Genomic DNA, 19,139 nt, shown 5'->3' on the forward strand with positions numbered 1-19,139 from the left:
GTGTATAAGCATTTGCAAAAATTATTCTGCGGTTTGTTTGCTTTAAAAAGATTTTCATCTTATGACAAGATATTTAAATTTATTTTCTCTCTTTAATTTTATGATAAATTTAGAGCGAGTAATAGTTATTTTTATGAATATATTAAATTCGGGTTATTCTTCTACAATCATGAACTACATACCTACCATCATCATGGAGATATCTTAAACATAAACCATGTGGCGTATGATAATTATTAATTTATGGTCTATGGTGCGTATACTGAATATTAAACGAGTCTCATAACGAGGAATTCATACTTAAGGCTAAGTGATTTTCAATAGGGGAAAAAATCTAAAACCTGCCTCTGTATATCGAAGGACAGCTTTCTTTCGTATTTCAATCGAAAAAAAAAATTGATTTTAGTTCCTTTATGGCAAAAGGCAAGTCACTTCATATTATATAAAATCATAAAATTTTTACAATATCTTCTCTATAGAAATAAAATTTTATTTGTTGGTTTGATCTCAGCTTAACACCATTGCGTTGACTAAACTACAAGAGTAGCTTAACCAACAGAGGAAAAAAATGTTTGTCAAATTTATATGGGCAAAGCCCTATAGACAGCAAGATTGTTGGATGGACGTACGTTTCGGAATTACCACATTCATCATCAGCATCCTCTACTTGCAGCAAAACTATCAACCAATTATCAGAATAAATTCTGACAAAATTTTCTGTATAGAAGTAAAATTGTGACAAAATTTTTTATAGAAATAAAATTTTGTTGTTGTTTTTTATTGCAGCTTAAAACCATACATTGACTAAACTACAAGTGTAGCTTAACCAACAGAGGAAAAGAATGTTTGTCAAATTTATTTGGGCAAAGCCCTATAGACTGCAAGATGGTTGGATGGACGCACGTTTCGGAATTACCACATTCCTCATCAGCATCCTCTACTTGCAGCAAAACTATCAACCAATTATCAGAATAAATTCAGGCAGTTTATTAAACCCAACAAAAACCACACTTGAACCCTCCGAAAAAACAACAACAATGCTTAAAGAACAAAACCAACAATAACAAAACAAAACAAATAAAATTTTGCAAAAATTTCTCTATAGAAATATATTTTTTACAAAATTTTCTATAGAAATTAATTTTTTACAAAATTTTCTATAGAAATAAAATTTTGATAAAATTTTCTATAGAAATAAAATATTTAAAAAATTATCTATAGAAATAAAATTTTGACAAAATTTACTATAGGAATAAAAATTTGACAACATTTTCTATGGAAATAAAATTTTGACAAAAATTTATAATTTGGTGCATACCGAAGGAATATAGTTTTGAATGACATCAATACAACCTAATGTAAATTTTAGAAAACAAATAATTTGCCTTTAACCCCAGAGTAACTCACAAAATTGATGTCCCATCGAGAAGGGAGAGGCAAATAATCTACCCAAACATTATTGTCATGAGACATATTTCCATTTAACAATGACTATTAAATCCCCATTCCTTCTCCTCTGTCAGCATATGCTACCTTGCAATCGGTAATTAATTTTGCCATTTAGAATATCAATTGCGAATCAATTATTTTAATTACAATTGAATGAAAACCATCTGTAAAGTAAAATTTTTAAAAAAATTTCTATAGAAATAAAATTTTGACAAAATTTACTATAGGAATAAAAATTTGACAACATTTTCTATAGAAATAAAATTTTGACAAAATTTTCTATAGAAATAAAATGTTGACAAAATTGTCTATGAAAATAAAGTTTTGACAAATTTTTCTATAAAAATAAAATGATGACAAAATTTCCCACAGAAATAAAATTTCGATAAAATATTCTATAGAAATAAAACTTTGACAAAATTTTCTATATAAATCAAAAAATAAAATTTCGACAAAATTTTCTGTAGAAATAAAATTTTGACAAAATTTTCCATAGAAATAAAATTTTGACAAAATTTTCCATAGAAATAATATTTTGACAAAATTTTCTATAGAAATATAATTTGACAAAATTTTCTATAGAAATAAAATTTTGACCAAATTTTCTATAGAAATAAAATTTTGACAAAATTTTCTATGGAAATAAAATTTTGACAAAATTTTCTATAGAAATAAAATTTTGATAAATTTTACTATAGGAATAAAATATTGACAAAATTGTCTATGAAAATAAAGTTTTGACAAATTTTTCTATAAATATAAAATTATGACAAAATTTCCTATAGAAATAAAATTTTGATAAAATATTCTATAGAAATAAAATTTTGATAAAATATTCTATAGAAATAAAACTTTGACAAAATTTTCTATATTAATCAAATTTTGGCAAAATTTTCTATAAAAAATAAAATTTCGACAAAAATTTCTGTAGAAATAAAATTTTGAAAAAAAATTTCTCTGTAGAAGTAAAATTTCAACAAAATTTTCTATAGAAATAAATTTTTTACAAAATTTTCTATAGAAATAAAATTTTGATAAAATTTTCTATAGAAATAAAATTTTTAAAAAATTTTCTATAGAAATAAAATTTTGACAAAAAAGTCTGTAGAAAAAAAATTGAAAAAATTTTCTATAGAAATAAATTTGTGACAAAATTTTCTATAGAAATTAATTTTTAACAAAATTTTCTTTAGAAATAATATTTTGTCAAAATAAAATTTGTAAAATTTGTAGAAATAAAATTTTTAAAAAATTTTCTATAGAAATAAAATTTTGACAAAAAAGTCTGTAGAAAAAAAATTGAAAAAATTTTCTATAGAAATAAATTTGTGACAAAATTTTCTATAGAAATTAATTTTTAACAAAATTTTCTTTAGAAATAATATTTTGTCAAAATAAAATTTGTAAAAATAAAATTTTGTCAAAATTTTCTATAGAAATAAAATTTTGACCAAATTTTCTATAGAAATAAAATTTTGACAAAATTTTCTATAGAAATAAAATTTTGACAACATTTTCTATAGAAATAAAATTTTGACAAAATTTTCTATAGAAATAAAATTTTGACAAAATTTTCTATAGAAAAAAAATGTTGACAAAATTGTCCATGAAAATAAAGTTTTGACAAATTTTTCTATAAAAATAAAATTATGACAAAATTTCCCACAGAAATAATGTCAAAAGCTTTTGATCGGGTTAGTCACGTGAGGCTAATTCATAAACTGAACACTGACTTCCATTTTTCAGAGTAGTCTTGTAAACTTATGCAATCATACTTGACTGGTCGCTCTCAATATGTTTCTGTAAAAACCTCCAATTCAGCCATTCGAAGTATTGACTGTGGAGTACCCCAGGGATCAATTTTAAGCCCTTTCTTATTTCTCTTGTATATCAACGACATTGTGGATCATATTAATGACTATAACTGCATACCTTTTCTATTTGCTGACGATATACATCTATTGCTCTGTGGGAGCTCTACCAATGCATTGATTTCATTAGTTAACGCCGTCCTAAAGGATATTAGTCAGTGGGTAACTTCAAATGGTCTTGAAATTAATGCACGTAAGAGCAAGGCCATGTGATTTGGACAAATCCGCGTGAATCGTTCGGATCCTGATATATTTTTTGACGATGCCAGGGTAGAAATAGTTGACCTGATCAAGTGTCTAGGTGTTGTACTCGATCCTAGACTGGACTTTAGTAGCCACATTGACTCCATAGTATCTAACATTATCGTTACTCTCCGTCGACTACGTTCTTTAAGTACCTACTTGCCCTGTCATGTCCGAAAAAATGTAGCATCTTCTCTGATGATGTCCCAGATTTATTATGCAATTGAGGTTTATTCTGGAGCACCTGGTTCGAATTTGCAGAGACTGAGACGAAGTTTTCATATGATTGTGAGATATATTTATGGACTGCGTAGATTCGACCACATTTCACAATATGCTTTACAATTTCTGGGCTTTCCTTTTCAAAGATTTTTTGAATTACGTATTTTACCTTGTTTTTACAAAATTGTAAAGTCAAATCTTCCTCCAATGTTAAGGGAACAATTTATTTTTACAAGAACTACCCGTAATCCACAATTAGTGCTCCTTCATATGGTGACGCAACTATATGGGCGATCGTTTTTGGTGCGAACCAGGCGAGCTTGGAACAATCTTCCCCAGGAGCTACGTAACTTTTCTTTTTCTAACATTGTGTTTAGAAATAAGCTCATTGATCACTTTGCTTCACATGGAAATGATTAAAATTTGAACATGTCATTTAGTCGCTTTATACTAGCGCTGCTACTAGGCCAATATTTATATTCTTATAATTATTACTAATACATTTGGCTGGAGAGCCACTATCGTTATTATTCTAGTACAGATATAAATTAAATTATGTTTTGAATTTGTATCATAAACTATTGATAATTAAGTTTGTAATATTGTTATCGGCCTTGAAGACTTTATATATTACTGTCAATAAAGAAAGAAAGAAATAAAATTTTGATAAAATTTTCTGTAGAAATAAAACTTTGACAAAATTTTCTATATAAATCAAAAAATAAAATTTCGACAAAATTTTGACAAAATTTTCTATAGAAATAAAATTTTGAAAAAATTTTCCATAGAAATAATATTTTGACAAAATTTTCTATAGAAATATAATTTGACAAAATTTTCTATAGAAATAAAATTTTGACCAAATTTTCTATAGAAATAAAATTTTGACTAAATTTTCTATAAAAATAAAATTTTGACAAAATTTTCTATAGAAATAAAATTTTGATAAAATTTACTATAGGAATAAAATGTTGACAAAATTGTCTATGAAAATAAAGTTTTGACAAATTTTTCTATAAAAATAAATTTATGACAAAATTTCCTATAGAAATAAAATTTTGATAAAATATTCTATAGAAATAAAATTTTGATAAAATATTCTATAGAAATAAAACTTTGACAAAATTTTCTATATTCATCAAATTTTGGCAAAATTTTCTATAAAAAATAAAATTTCGACAAAATTTTCTGTAGAAATAAAATTATGAAAAAATTTTCTCTATAGAAGTAAAATTTCAACAAAATTTTCTATAGAAATACATTTTTTACAAAAATGTCTATAGAAATAAAATTTTGACAAAATTTTCTATAGAAATGAAATGTTGTCAAAATTTTCTAAAGAAATAAAATGTTGACAAAATTTTCTATAGAAATAAAATTTCGACAAAATTTTCTATAGAAATAAAATTTTTACGAAATGTTCTATAGAAATAAAATTTTGACAAAATTTTTTATAGAAATAAAATGGTGACAAAATTTTCTATAGAAATAAACTGTTGACAAAATTTTCTATACAAATGAAATTTTGACAAAATGTTCGATAGACATAAAATTTTGACAAAATGTTCTCTATAGAAATGAAATATTGTCAAAATTTTCTATAGAAATAAAATGTTGACAAAATTTTCTATAGAAATAAAATTTCGACAAAATTTTCTGTAGAAATAAAATTTGACAAAATTTTTTATAGAAATAAATTTTAACAACATTTTCTATAGAAATATTTTGGTAAAATTTTCTATAGAAATATAATTTGACAAAATTTTCTATAGAAATAAAATTTTTACAAAATTTTCTATAGAAATAAATTTTGACAAAACTTTCTATAGAAATAAAACTTTGACAGAATTTTCTATAGAAATAAAATGTTGACAAAATTTTCTCTATAGAAATAAAATTTTGACAAAATTTTCTATAGAAATAAAATTTCGACAGAATTTTCTGCAGAAATAAAATTTTGACAAAATTTTCTATAGAAATAAAATTTTTACAAAATTTTCTATAGAAATAAAATGTTGACAAAATTTTCTACAGAAATAAAATTTCGACAAAATTGTCTGTAGAAAAAAAAATTTGAAAAAATTTTCTATAGAAATAAATTTGTGGCAAAATTTTCTATAGAAATAAATTTTTGACAAAAGTTTCTATAGAAATAATATCTCACGGACTGCAATAATTGGAGAGGCATTACCCTGCTGAACACGATTTACAAAATACTAGCGATAATTCTCAATAATAGAATGCAATGTGTAGAGCAAGCGTTAAGCGAAGAGCAGGCAGGATTCAGACCGCACAGAAGTTGTTTAGATCAAACAAACACACTCCGTATAGTTATAGAACAATCTATCGAATGGCGTACACCGTTGTATATGGTATTCACAGATTTTAAAAAAGCGTTTGATTCAATAAAGAGAAGATCGATATGGGAAGCTTTGGTACGCAAAGAGGTCCCGAAGAAAATAATAAATATCATCAAAGCTATGTACACAAACTTCACGCTACAAGTACGTCACAATGGTACGATCAGTGACCCATTTTACACAAATGCTGGTGTTAAACAAGGCTGCCCACTTTCGCCACTTCTGTTTGCAGTAGTGCTAGAAGACATCATGCTAAAGTTGTCTCAACAAAAAAGAGGGATAGTATGGAACATGCACAGGCACCTTGAATACCTAGCGTACGCAGACGACATCTGCCTATTATCCCATAAACACTCTGACATGCAAAATAAGCTTAACGACCTCGTCGCCATGTCAAAACAAGTAGGTTTGGAAGTGAATATTAGCAAAACTTTCGCAATGCGTATTAACCAATCTACCGATAGCAACTTCACCATCTCCAATCAGCCTATCTCTTTTGTTCAGAACTTTTGCTATTTGGGTAGTATGATGTCTAGTGACAACGGGATAGAAGAGGACGTTGACAATCGGCTGAAAAAAGCCAGATCAGCATTTGGCCGACTGAAGAAAATATGGAGGGCAAGACAAATATCTCAGAACACAAAAATAAAGATTTTCAATTCGTGCGTGAAGTCAATACTTTTATATGGAAGCGAAACCTGGCTCATGTCTAAAAACATAGCACAAAGAATTCAAACTTTTATCAACAAGTGCCTCCGCATAGTATGTGGTATATTCTGGCCCAATACAATAACAAATGGAGAACTGTATACAAAAGTAAATGAAGAACCAATAACAAGACAAATTGCTAGACGAAAATGGAGATGGATTGGGCATACATTACGGAAACCGACAAACAGCATCTCTAGAATGGCCATGGAGTGGAACCCCCAAGGATCGAGAAGACCAGGGCGACCCAAAAATACATGGCGCAGAACTGTACAAACTGAATTATTAAGAATAAACAAGACACTAAACGATATTAAAATTATATGTATCGATAAAAGTAGATATAAAATTCTTGTAGAAGCCCTATGCTCCCAAGAGGAACAATAAAGGAAAAAAAAAAAAAAAAAAAAAAAAAAAAAAAAAAAAAATATTTTGTCAAAATAAAATTTTCTATAGAAATAAAATTTTGACAAAATTTTCTATAGAAATAATATTTTGGCAACATTTTCTATAGAAATAAAATGTTGAGAAAATTTTCTATAGAAATAAAATGTTGACAACATTTTCTTCTGAAATAAAATTTTGAAAAAAATTTTCTATATAAATGAAATGTTGTCAAAAGTTCCTATAGAAATAAAATTTTGACAAAATTTTCTACACCGAAAGAATTTTCTTCGTAAAAAGAACGAAAAATTTCGTTAAAAGTACGAAATTTGTCATTGTTTTACAACCAAAGAAACTTTTCATTAAAAGTAGGAAATATTTCGTACTTTTTACGAAGAAAAGTTCTTCAAAAATTTTCGTAGTTTGTAAGAAAAAATTCGTACTTTTTATGAAGAATCTTCGTACTTTTTAAGAAACAATTTCGTTCTTTTTATGAAAATGTTTCGTACTTTTTACGAAAAATTTTCGTAGTTTTTATGAAAAATGTTCGTACTTTTTATGAAAAACTTTCGTACTTTTTTCTGAAAAATGTTCGAACTTTTAGAAAAAAAATTATAGTCGAAAGTGCATTTGGTTGTAGTTGCAAGTGTGAAAAATGACATCACTACTTTACATCTTAAGTTTTTGAATAATTTTTAGTTTTATTGCTTCACTTTTATTCATAGCGCGCTATCACCCAAATGAGAAGTAGCATAGACTTGCATAAAAAATAGAATAAAGGAATACACTCAAGCACATTATAAAATACAATTTAATGCCGCGAACGGAAATTTTACAACTTCAATGAAACTTCTTCGTTATTTCAAAGAAAATGTTTCGTACTTTTTATGAAGAAATTTTAACGCAGAATGTTTCGTAAAATATTCGTATAAACTTCTTCACAAAATTCATGAAATATGAAGAAAGTTTCGTTAAAAGTACGAACTTTTTACGAAGAAAAGTTAATGTAGAATGTTTCGTAGAAGTTTCGTATATTCGTAAACTGTTCTTCGTAAAATTTACGAAAATGAATGAAAATTTCTTTATTTTAATGAAGAATTCAGGAAGAATAGTTAATGAAGAATTCTTCGTAAAATTAACGAAGAGAATTCTTTCGGTGTATAGAAATAATATTTGGACAAAATTTTCTATAGAAATAATATTTTGACAAAATTTTCTATAGAAATAAAAAAATAACAGATTTTCAAATTTGCAAAAAAAAAAGTCATCTCATCCTATTGTGCAATGGTGGCTTCACAATGGTCTAGTCTTTGTAAACAAGCTAGCCCCTAGGCTTTAGCATAAATCAAAATAGTTGTTAATGCCTGTTGAAGCAGCCTGATTGCGATAATTGGCAGGATTCATTATTAAATTGTTGGGGGTACGGTATCTCAAGGTAGTCCCTTAAGTTTGGTTTGTCTTAAATCCATTTTTCGCACAGCTTGTAAATTCACACCTTTAACCCAATAAAAAGAAAGAGATAAGAACATTGACTTTTACAATGCTGTACTACTTGATTATTATTACTTCCTAATTTACACCATGGCAATATTTCTGGCACTCCTTACCCATCACTGGATCGGACAACTTTATGACAGCAATAACCGCATATTGCTAATATTCTCGATAACTTTACTGTGGCTTTTCGAAATCATATTATGCTCGCTGCATATAAATCTCGGAAAAATTTTTATTGCTCTATTATTATTGTTACGTTCAATTCTACCCCCATATATACCTTGGTGTGGCATAACCGCAAAGCAATTAAATCAAATGACCATTTTTAATGGTTGATGGGTTGGTTGAGTTTCTTACTTAACGGGCAATGGCAATGACGTGACGACGATGATGAGTATGATGCGAAATACGAGCTATGATAAAACATTGATTGCTATACATGATGAGGAATGAGAAATGCGCGATGCGGGAACGATATGGTTGATTGAATGTATATTGTATCATTTGCTAATTAAACAAATGGCATAACCTCTTTCCATTATGCTCCATGAAATACACACAAAAAGTCTTCGAGGCTTACCAAAAACTTTACTCATGGTTGGTTTAGTCTTTATTTAAATTAGGACTACAACAAATTTTGCCTAAAACCTCAATTTAATTACTTACACCTGACCACCCATACCTCATGAATAATATTTCATTACGATGATGAAAATCTTTAACCACAATGGTTTGTGTTTGGGCAGTGATTATTGGGGATTATGCCTTGTGATACAATTGTTATGCTATTTCATTAAATTCAAGATTTTACGATTCTAAAGGAAATTTGATTTTGTAGAAATATTTTACACTAAATTTATGATTTCAACAATTAAATCCAATGTAATTTTGGTATTTAATGCTATTGCGAATACGTTATGGGAAATAGATTACATTACGTATACGCACACTGGGTCTTCTATTAATAATCATCATACGCCACAGGAGAAGAAGAGAAATACTAACGAATTTTTAAAGATTATTAAAAAAAAGAAAATATTTATAGACTCTACACATTATACTCCAAATCCACATTTTTCGAGATTTAAAATCTATTTTTATGACGCAAATGAAAATCTAGTCAAAGTGGAATTTGGGAATGTATTCCGTATTTGAATTTTTCGACTTTTAAACAAGTTTTAAAAGTCAACTTTTTCAAAACCTAATTCGTTAAAGGAGTGATATAATAAACTTTACTCTAAATATTTGTGATTTGCATACAAAATAAAATATTAAAGGAAATTCAATGGTGAACATGCCCGCCTTGCTTAGAAAGGGTCAAACCCTAAAAACTGTCAGCGATGGTTAATATCTTTTTAGTTATGCCAGGGCATTTTTTAAGTATTTCATTTCATTTACATATTTATTCCTTGCATTATTTTAAATATTAGAGGAAAGAAAGCTCCCGTGCGATATACAGAAACAGGGCATTAAAGTTCAATTTAATTTTTATGAATATGGATATTAATGTTAAGCACCAAAAAGGAGCAAAATTGGAATGAAATGGTTAACGTTAACGTAGGCACTTTAGAAATAATTGTTTATAGACTCATTATAGCTGAAGAAGGACCACAAAATGTAGACTATCATATCACTACAATTTCCTAGTCTGCGTCTGGACTCAAGCTTTCATTTCCCTACGGGAAATTGGTGCAAATTGCCAATGACGGACCTATCATAGGACTGGTATCGGTGATCCAGTTTGTCGCAGTTTTTAAATAGTCATAATTTAATGATTTCCATACTCGCTTGGTATAAAAATCTTATTGGATCTACACATTGAGTGAAGTAGAATTACCAGAACAACCAATTGTTCAACATGTTTCAAAAGTTTTTAATTTTTGGTGCGATTCGTATAACCAAAATGAAACAAAGTCCTAAGAGTTTGTCTTAGACTGGTTCATGAGGACCTCTCTATGGAGTGCTACTACCAAAATGTCCCGGGACGTGCCCTTAGGGACGAGTCCAAGACGTGTCCTAAAGTGTAAATTTACCCCGCCAATGACAAACCCATGTTAAAGTGACCGACTTCTCCATACGTCCTGAACCCTACGGGAAATGGATCAACCTGTAGTCCTGTGGTTGGCCCATTTCCCATAGGGTTCTTACATTGTGAAATCCATGTAGTTACGTTAGATATAGTGGCAGCCCCCAACTGCAGTCTCACATGGGCTATTCAGTGGTAAATTAACTCCGGCCTCCTTTTTATAGCCGAGTCCGAACGGCGTTACCCATTGCGGTGGAACCAATTAGAGAAGCTTTAAAACATTCAGAAATATCACCAGCATTATTGAGGGGATAATCCACCGCTGGTAAACTTTTTGGTGACCGGTCGAAATTGGTATTGAATCCACAACCCTTTGCATGCATGGCGATGTACTCCCATGTACTCCCCTCTTGTTGCGAGGAACGTGTTCCACATACCTGCTTATAGGCTCCCAGTGCCTCTCATTCCATCGCATCTTTTTGGGAGATAAGACCGATCTCTTTCTGAACTTCTCAGCGTCGTTCTTTCCATCAGCCACATTTGAAAAATGTATTCTCAGCATCATGAACGATATCATTTTCGTCCTATATGCACTGAATTTTAGTACGAACATTTCCCGATATAGCCTTGGCCAGATAGCATGTAAGTTATGAAGTAATTCACTTAGCCATGATTTCTGTCTCGCAATATTCGAATATCTGTTGTACGCCGATGTGTTCATCTGCCTCGTCTCTCCTTTCTCAAGCGATCCTGCCATTTTTTCATTGTGGTTAGTGTCAAGAAAATTCTTTTTCCGCTCAGTTGGCAGAAGGTCTTTTGGGACTATTCCCGTGATCACTAGTAACGCTTCTCCCGAAATCGGTATCCAGATTTCGGATCCATATGCTGTTCGTAGTCTCCATAGGTAATCTCCTTCTACATGGGAGCGGTCCTTCATTATTTACCATTAGACGGCTCCATCATGCTGTTATTATGACAGCGTTTGTCGTTGCATACTCTATCCGCTTGAAGAAAGTTTTGAGTCTAGTATTAGCCCTAAGTACTTAGATTAGGTTAGGTTCATTGTGATACCACAGTGATGAACTTCTCTCTTATCACTGAGTGCTGCCCGATTCTATGTTAAGCTCAATGACAAGGGACCTCCTTTTTATAGCCGAGTCCGAACGGCTTTCCACATTGCAGTGAAACCATTTAGAGAAGCTTTGACACACTCAGAAATGTGACTGACTGAGATGGGATAATCCACCGCTGAAAAACTATGGCACGTCGTCTATATCCATTGCTATTTCTTCTAGAGGCATGGCTAATGGTAGACCATGAGAATCCAACCGGATTCTCGTACGCAGTTTTCGTTTAGCATCTCGCCAAACATATATGCCGAAATCAAATACATAATTGCTAAGAAAATTACATGGTTTCTACATGTTTGTTACAGGTTCCCCCCACCAAAAATAACATTTTACTCAGGAAACATATTTGAAGTGATCATATTCCTTCGCTGCGCGATAGAGCCTGACGCATCCCATGATAATGGCAATAAATTCAGGAATTTCTATGAGGATTGTCTCTAAAAACCGGCTTGCGTCATGGTACATTTTATTCAAAAGCACCTCATGGCTTATTGAGTCAAAATGAATTTATAACGTATATATTTTTTAAAAAGCTTTTTTTTTCGTCGTGTGTTCTTTAGTGCATCATCAGCTTATTCCATTTGTTTTGTTTTTTTTTACAATTGACATAATATCATTTCCGCATTAAAAAGAAGCTGCATTATAATTAAACAGTTCCATCAGGTTATTGACTTGCCGACTTGCTATTCATTATTCTCCCTATGATATTTATACGAGTGGTATTTGCCTATCTTGTGGATACGTTGCTTATTCATAACCATTCCATCTAGTACGCTGAAAACCAAAATGAAAGATATTTTTGTTGAGTGTGTCTTTGTTCCCGTGGATGCACAACGATTTTGCAACCTAATATCCCATACTCATATGCATGGAGACAAAAAACTTAATTACTTTATTAATGCACCTGGGCATTGTAGGGGTGCGCAAGGCTATGCCTTTGCGTGCGAACTGTGCAATTGTGATTGCTTATGGTTTTTTCCCCCATTTTTTAAGAATAAGAAAAATCTTTTGCAATTTCGTTAGGGATGCCAGATACGATATTGCTAAATGCAAAAGGAATATTGGTAATCATTTCAACCTTTCCGAAAGGTTAATGTGTACAAACCACATAGGTAATACCAATAGGTAGTGCCTAAAGAACCATTTTTTTTTTAATTTTTGGTTTCTTGAGAAATGTGTCCATCCATACGACCAGCAAAAAAAAAATTGGAAGTTGTTCCACAAACATTTCTTTTAAAGCACATCTCGGAATCCCCCAGTTTTTTTCTACTTCCGATGCAGTCCTTTTGGACAAGTCCACAAACATTTCTTTTTTTTTTAAAGTGCATCTTGGAATCCCCCATCAATTTTTTCCACTTTAAATGCAGTCTTTTTGGACAAGTCCACAAACATTTTTTAAAGCGCATCCCCGGATCTCCTATCGATGTTTTTTTCACCTTTTAAGTGAAAATTTAATTTTTGAGCAGGTAAAGTTCGCAAAAATGAATAGAAAATCAATAAAACGTAAAAAATAATAAGACAACAAAAAAATCATCCTGTGCCGTTTGACTTTTTCACTTCCATGGAAGTTCTTTTGCGAAGATTTTGCAAATTACGATATTTATTCAATTTTTTTTTTTTGATTTTCAATGGAAAAAATACATTTCTACAAAAATATATGCCGAAAAAAAATAAAAACGAATGTAAAACATAAAAGAAATATTTTTTTTAGAAAAATATTTAATAAAAAATTCCCGCTGGTGAGATTTGAACCAGCATTCTTTATTTTTCATTCATAATAATAAAGAAAATCGCAGGAAGTAGTTAGAATGTCATGCCATGGTGTCATATTAGGTTCATGTCACAAACATTTGAATAGACGTCTTGATGCATCGTGTTCAATGGCGTTTATGGCTGAGTGTGCTAAGTCGTTCTGTTATGGTGCCAACAGACACAGTTTCAACCCCCGGTGGAAAAATTTTTTTGCTTTTTAGTTTTTAAAATATCCCAGCAAAAAAAGCGTCGCCAAAAAAGTAATGATGAATGTTCTTTTTGGATCCGGAAGTGGTGCAAAATTGACGCAGAAGCGATGAATTTAATATGGGTTTGTCATAGGACGGAAGTCCTCCATTTCAACAGCCGTTGCACTGAATTTGCATCACTTCCTTAGCTGTGATCCAAATTCAATGTTTTGAATGTAAATTAAAAAATTCTGTGATATTTTGTCAAATAAATAATTTTTATAATTTTTTATAATTTTTAATGGATCCTAACGCTTGACCTCAAATATTTTCAAAAATTCACATTTTTTTCAGATTGGATTTAGCATTTTTTTTCCACAAAATTTAAATGATTTGTACCATTTTATGAATTCTTACTCTCTTTGTAACCTATTTGAAGCAAAAAAAGTTAAAATTATCCATTAAAAGTATGAAAAAAAACAAGTTATAAAAAATTGAATTAAAAGAGCTTCCTGGGTAGTTAAAATAAAGTACATCATTGGGAGTACATCTTCTGGAAGTGCTTTTAAAGTTGTGCCTTTGGAAGAACTTCCAAATTTTTTTGCTGGGTTCTGCATCCAAATGAACTTCCAAGCCACAACTTCTAAAACAATGCAAAGAATCCAAAAATGGAGTACTTCCGTCCTATGGCAAGCCCATGTAAAATTCATTGGAAATGATCCAAGTTTTTACTACTTCCGGATACAAAATTGAGGATCCAAACTACTTTGTTGGAAGCTCTTTTTTGCTGCGCGGCAAAATGGTTGGTTTTCTAGCAGTTATTAAATTTGGTACATTTATGGTAAATTTTGGTGGGTGCCTTTTGGATCTACAGACTAACCTACAGAAATTGAAAATTGGTCACCTCTGCACTGAAAGAAGAGTTTTCTTTTCTGAGGAACAAAATTTTAGACAAGCAAAGTTTTCTTTTGACGCAAAAAAAACTTTCTTTAATAGCAAACAAAAAAAAATCAAAATAATTGTTGAATTGCTTATTATAAATTCGGTTTTATTTGCTCATAAAGAAAATACTTTATAAGAAAGGGGAATTTCGTTTGTCTAAAATTTAGTTTCGGAGGAAAGTATTTTTTCTTTGAGTTTGGTGTTGGAAATGTTTGTTTTAGCTGCAATTATGAACCGACTTGTAAACCCTTACCCAGTACAAAAATGGAAGTTTTTCCACAAACATTTCAAAAAAGAATAGAAATTCAGCAATAAATTTAAAAACAAATTAATGAAAATAAAATAAAAAAACTAACTCGGTCGGTATTTGAAACTGCTTCTGTTGCCATTTTCACTTCAATGGAAGTTCCTTTTCAACATCCTACCAGTAAACAGCTGTGAAATATACAATTTAGCAAAAATTACACTTTTTTTTAATTTTAATAGAAGTTTTGGGAATAGTATATTCAGCAATATTTCTAAAAGAATTTTTTTGTTTTTTGAAAAACTAAATGAAATCATTAAGATATCGTAATTCGTTCAAAACCTAGAATGATTTCAATTCATATTTTTAAATCCAACAATTAAACAAATTGTCCCTTTTTAATTAGTAAATCATTTTTAAAATTATTATTTTTTGTTGTTGTTTTTCTTATTGAATATTTTGTTATGCCTCAGGAATCGTGCTTTTTAAATTAATTTTTTTTTCATGAAAAATAGCTTTCTTGATTTACTTTTAATAGACTAACATCTACGGCGATTGTGAGCATCGTTAAGGGTTGCAAGTAATGCTAAATCGCATTTCAGAAAAAATTGCAACATAACAATTGACTTGATGCCAATAAAAACTATCCTTGTTTTCTTAAGTTGTATAATATATCATTTGTATTGCAAAATTACATCATTGAATAAATCCATGCCGTGGAGTAGGGTATACTGTGTTGGATTACAAAACAACAGTTCAGAGTTCGATTCCTCCTGGCGTCATAGAGATTTTCCATGTACAAATTGTACCATAAATATAAACAGAGGGAGAGAAAGGGGTAGAAAAAGACCGAGAATAAGAGAGAATAAAATCTATAAATAGATATGAGAGCAGCAACTCACTCGCTCCTTTTGAGTCTATTTACGATAAACCTATTATTTTTGGAGAGCTGGTATGCTTGCGACGAAGTACTTATTTTTCGACTGCTGGTATGCTTGCACCGAAGTACTTTCCTCCAATAGCATGCCCATGTAAAAGTATTACTGCTGATATATGTACGAAGAATTTCTTACCTAATTTGGTGCAGGCATATGTTACTTGTACTCATACCTGGTAATAGGAGATTTTGCTGGGTGGCAAAACGGTTGCCACTCGAGCCAAAAATAATTTATTAAAATTTGGAGAAAATTATACCAAAAAAAACTACCAAAAATTTTACTTTACATAATTTTATTTCTATAGATTTTTTTTTAATTTTGAATTCTATAGAAATTTTTGTCAACATTTTGATTTCTGTAGAAAATTTTGTCAAAATTTTATTGGTACAGATAAAATTAAAAATTTTATTTATTTAAAATGTTTTTCAAAATTTTATTTTTATTGAAAATTTTATCAAACTTTATTTCTATAAAAATTTATCACAAAATTTTATTTCTATAAAAAAACTTTATTTGTATAGAAAAATTTTGTGAAAATTTTATCTGTATAAAACATTTTGTCAAAGTTTTATTTTTATAGAAAATTTTGTAAAAATTTTATTTCTATAGAAATGTGGTCAAAATTTAATTACTATAGAAATTTTGTCAATATTTTATTTGTATAGAAATTTTGTGAAAATTTCAATTCTATAGAAAAGTTTGTCAAAATTTTATTTCTATAGAAAATTTTGTCAAAATTTAATCACTTTAGAAATTTCGTCAATATTTTATTTGTATAGAAAACTTTATCAAAATTTCAGTTCCAGAAGGCAATAGACAATTTTTTTTTAATTTTTATTTCTTTAGCAAATTTTTTCAAACTTTTTCTATAGACAATTTTGTCAAAATTTTTATTTCTACAGAAATTTTTGTCAAAAATTTGATTTCTGTAGAAAATGTTGTCAAAATTTTATTTCTATAGAAATTTGGCCAAAATTTAATTACTATAGAAATTTTGTCAATATTTTATTTCTATAGAAATTTTATCAATATTTTATTTGTATAGAAATTTTGTCAAAATTTTCGTTCTTTAGAAATTTCGTCAATATTCTATTAGTAAAAAAACTCTGTTTCTCAAAATTTTATTTCTGTCGAACTTTATTTCTATAAAAAAATTGTCAACACTTTATTTGTATAGAAAATTTTGTCAATTTTTTGGTATAGAAAAATTTTCTCCAAATTTTATCTGACTTTTTCTTTTTTTATCAAACTTTTTCTATAGACAATTTTGTCAACATTTTTTTTTTTCTACAGAAATTTTTGTCAAAAATTTGATTTCTGTAGAAAATTTTGTCAAAATATTATTTCTATAGAAATTTGGCCAATATTTATTTATAATAGAAATTTTGTCAATATTTTATTTCTATAGAAATTTTGTCAATATTTTATTTGTATAGAAATTTTGTCAAAATTTTCGTTCTTTAGAAATTTCATCAATATTCTATTAGTAACAAAACTCTTTTATTTCTATCGAAATTGTTGTCAATCTTTATTTCTATCAAAAAAATTTTCACAAAATTTTATTTCTATAAAAAAAATTGTCAACACTTTATTTGTATAGAAAATGTTGTCAATTTTTTGGTATAGAAAAATTTTCTCCAAATTTTATCTGTATAAAAAACTTTTGTCAAAGTTTTATTTTTATAGAAAATTTTGTAAAAATTTTATTTCCAAAGAAAATTTTGTCAAAATTTTATTTCTATAGAAATTTTGTCAATATTTTATTTGTATAGAAATTTTGTCAATATTTTATTTGTATAGAAGTTTTGTGAAAATTTTATTTCTATAGAAAATTTTGTCAATATTTTATTTCTATAGAAATTTTGTCAATATTTTATTTGTATAGAAATTTTGTCAAAATTTTCGTTCTTTAGAAATTTCATCAATATTCTATTAGTAACAAAACTCTTTTATTTCTATCGAAATTGTTGTCGATCTTCATTTCTATAAAAAAATTTTCACAAAATTTTATTTCTATAAAAAAAATTGTCAACACTTTATTTGTATAGAAAATGTTGTCAATTTTTTGGTATAGAAAAATTTTCTTCAAATTTTATCTGTATAAAAAACTTTTGTCAAAGTTTTATTTTTATAGAAAATTTTGTAAAAATTTTATTTCTATAGAAAATTTTGTCAACATTTTATTTCTATAGAAATTTTGTCAATATTTTATTTGTATAGAAGTTTTGTGAAAATTTTATTTCTATAGAAAATTTTGTCAAAATTTTATTTCTATGGAAAACTTTGTCAAAATTTTATTTCTATAGAAAATTTTGTCAGAGTTTTATTTTTATGGGAAATTTTGTCAAAATTTTATTTCTATAGAAAATTTTGTCAGAATTTTATTTCTATAGAAAAGTTTGTCAGAGTTTTATTTTTATGGAAAATTTGTCAAAATTTAATTACTATAGAAATTTTGTCAATATTTTATTTGTATAGGAAATTTTTTCTATACCAAAATTTGAAATTTTGTCTATAGCAAAATTTGTCAATGTTTCGGTATTAATAGAATTTTTTTAAATTATTATTTCTATATCAAATTCTTTGTCAAAATTTTTATTTCTATGGACATTTTGTCAAAAGTTTATTTCTAAAGACATTTCGGCGAAATTTTATTTCTATAGAAAATTGAGGTACCTATTAGTTGGAGAGGATTTTTTTGCAAAATCTACCGAAACATCAATAATTCTACCAATCTACCAAACTGCAAAAAATCTACCATGTTTGGTAGAATTCTACCAACTTTGGCGACAGTGGTTGGCAACTCTACATCTTATCATTGTTTACATGTGTGGTGATTTGTCTCTAGCTTTATTTTGTTTACCCCTCAGTCGTAAGCATTTTTCCGCCTAATGACATTCGATATTTATCAATTTAACACTGTGGTGAATATCAGTATGACCGTCAGATTACAGTGAAACCTCTCATAAGTGGACAGCCATGGTCGCCCCAATTGGGAGGTGTTCTTGTATGAAAAGTTAATTTTAATGTGATAATATAGTGTGAACGTCTCGCGAAAGTTGTCCCCTTTTGAGGAGTGTATTGTGCAAATGTGAGAGGTTTCACTGTATATCAAATTTCGATTTTAAGATAACAATTTATACATCGAAATTCATTCACTTAATATACGCACACATATATATGGG

At 28.6% G+C, this 19,139-nt stretch overlaps 1 protein-coding gene across 3 annotated transcripts in view; it reads left to right on the forward strand.

Annotated features, from left to right (window-relative positions):
* Nucleotides 1-19,139, forward strand: part of LOC142228746 (eye-specific diacylglycerol kinase-like) — a 276,881-nt gene that overhangs the window by 172,957 nt on the left and 84,785 nt on the right. The window lies entirely within an intron of this gene.

Source organism: Haematobia irritans, chromosome 3 (genome assembly GCF_050003625.1).
Source record: "Haematobia irritans isolate KBUSLIRL chromosome 3, ASM5000362v1, whole genome shotgun sequence".
Taxonomy (NCBI): domain Eukaryota; kingdom Metazoa; phylum Arthropoda; class Insecta; order Diptera; family Muscidae; genus Haematobia; species Haematobia irritans.